The following is a 2,378-nucleotide window of genomic DNA, read 5'->3' as shown; positions in this document are numbered from 1 at the left end:
TCACATATTAAATTATTTTTAAAAGATAAATCATATTTGAACACTTTTATCCACAAAGAAGGGAAAATGGAAAACCCAAGAATGATGAAAAACCCTGGGACAAATGGCACATGACAAGCTATGAACTTTAACCTAGGGTTCAGTTAGGACAGTCCTAGCTCTTACAAAGAGTTCACAAGCATTCTAAATGCAGTTTTGTACCACTGTTGTGGAATAAAGCCAGGTATATTTGACTCTTCTTATTTTATCTTAATGAGAATGGCTTTCCTTAAAGGGTATGGACATTTTTTATTCTGTATTTTCTTCTTCAAAGAATAGAATATATTACAGAGCCATCATGGACTTGTTATCTCTCCTGCTTTTAGTATACTACTGTTGCTCAGTTGATTGTCTCTAAAGGGGGTGTGTATAAGAGATAAATGTCACAGAAACCAGTAATGAAAGAGTTCTAAGAAGACTGGGCCTGTCACAACTGAGAAGTAATGCTGAAGTTGTGTGGACTTCAGGTGTGAATACTTGTGAATGTGTGAATTAAAATACAAACAGAGTTGTAAGTTCTTGTTTGTTCATGTCTTTCACCCAACCCTGTTTACATTTCCCAAAAGGTGTCCAAACAATATAGAAGAACAAAATCTTACTCATGGGTCAGGATCTTTCCTCTGGGTTCACAGGTGTTCTGGAAATGCAGCCTTTTCTCTTTGTATGTTTCCTGTCCCTGTGTGTGGTTATGGTGCTTGGGAACTGCTCATCATTTGTCTATTTCCTACCTCCACACAGCCATGCACTTTTCTTCTCCAACCTATCCTTGGTTGACTTCTATTTCTCATCCTCCACAGTTCCAAAGATGACTATAAACATCAACATTCACAGTGGGCTCATCTCCATAGTGGACTGCCTGAAACTAATCTTTCTCCTTTTGAATGGAAACACTATTTTTGATGGTCCAGCGCTATAAAAAGCAGAAATAAGACAAATATAAGACAACAGAGTGTAAAATTGCAGCAGAAAGATGAATACTCTTACCCTCATCCTGTTTCTTAGCACTGTCTGTTTCAACCTCCTCATGGTCCTTCTCTTGGACAGCCATGTCCTCTTTACTCTAACCCCTTGCCCATGTACCAGTGAACTGAGGCCCACTTGTCCTACATCAGGTTAAAATTGTGACCTGGGTGAGCCCAGGCCTCAGCAATGGCTGTGGTGTTGCTTAGCATACACACAGCTTGCTGTACCTTGGCCAGGTGTTCACCAGATACCACAGAGGGAGGCTGATGATTAATGCTAACCTTGAAGTCATTAGGGTACCAATCCACAAACTGGATGGTATGCTTGGTTTTGATATCAACAATGACAGCATTAACATCTTTGGGAACCACATCATCATGTTAAAACAGGCAGCAATCTATGTATTTATCATGGCAAGGGTCACAGTTCACCATCAGGTTGGCTAGCTCAAAGAAAGCAATGGTGAGCTCTGCTACAGTAAGCTCTTCATGGTAGGCTTTCTCAGCAGAGAAGACAGGGGCATATGAGGTTAGAGGAAAGTGGGTGTGGGGATAGGTTTGACTGGCATTCTGTCATCTCAACATTCAGGACTCCATAAAATTTGAGGGAAGCAGTGATGGAAGACACAATGGGGCTAACAAGGCAGTTTCTGGATTTGGATAATGGCAATGATTGCATAATTATGTGAGCACAATTAATTAAAACTATGAATTCATATTAAATATCCACCATGGTGGGTGGGTACTCAATATGGTTAAAATGGTGATTTTTTTTGTTATTTATACTTTATCTCAATAAAAATGGATAAAAATGCAGACGTACCTTTACAAAATGTAGAGGTGAAAGAAGTGAATAGTACATGAACTTCCTCCAAGGTGGATTGAAGGTCCAAGCCCTTTTGTGGACATTCAATTTCCTCTTGTTATTCTTCCTCCATTAATGTTAGAAAGTCCTCAGAGACTGGGACAACATGGATTAATTTGGCTAATTATGAGCTCTGTGCATTTAACATCCAAGGTCCTTTAATGATCAATAAAGAGCCCGTGGCTTTAGTGTTTTTCTTTGTTGGTCCATCCCAGAGAGCTGCATACTGTGTCTCCTGCTGTGGTTGAATGCATCAAGAAGCTTGTAGTTGATACCCTATCCATATGATTGCCATGAACAGGGCCTGAGTCTAATTGAGCCCCAGTCATGGGTAGATCTTGGGATCTGTACTTTTTGTTCATGACCCAGCAGAGAAGCGGCCTAACCCAGTAAGTGCAGAGTGGGCCAATGGATGTGGGAAGGATTATTGGAATATTGTTTTTTCACCAAGAGGATGAACATCACATTTTGGAAAGCCAGATGGGAGGATACCATATGAAAATTTCAGCTTT

The 2,378-nt window shown here is 40.2% G+C and overlaps 1 pseudogene; it reads right to left on the bottom strand.

The window, feature by feature from the left end:
* On the bottom strand, positions 1–1,736 carry LOC144369595 (tubulin alpha chain-like; annotated as a pseudogene).
* Between the last annotated feature and the right edge of the window lie 642 nt (positions 1,737–2,378).

This window comes from Ictidomys tridecemlineatus, chromosome 2 (assembly GCF_052094955.1).
Source record: "Ictidomys tridecemlineatus isolate mIctTri1 chromosome 2, mIctTri1.hap1, whole genome shotgun sequence".
NCBI classification, from domain to species: Eukaryota; Metazoa; Chordata; class Mammalia; order Rodentia; family Sciuridae; genus Ictidomys; species Ictidomys tridecemlineatus.
The sequence above is the reverse complement of the archived record's forward strand: the minus strand, read 5'-3'. Positions and strand labels throughout refer to the sequence as shown.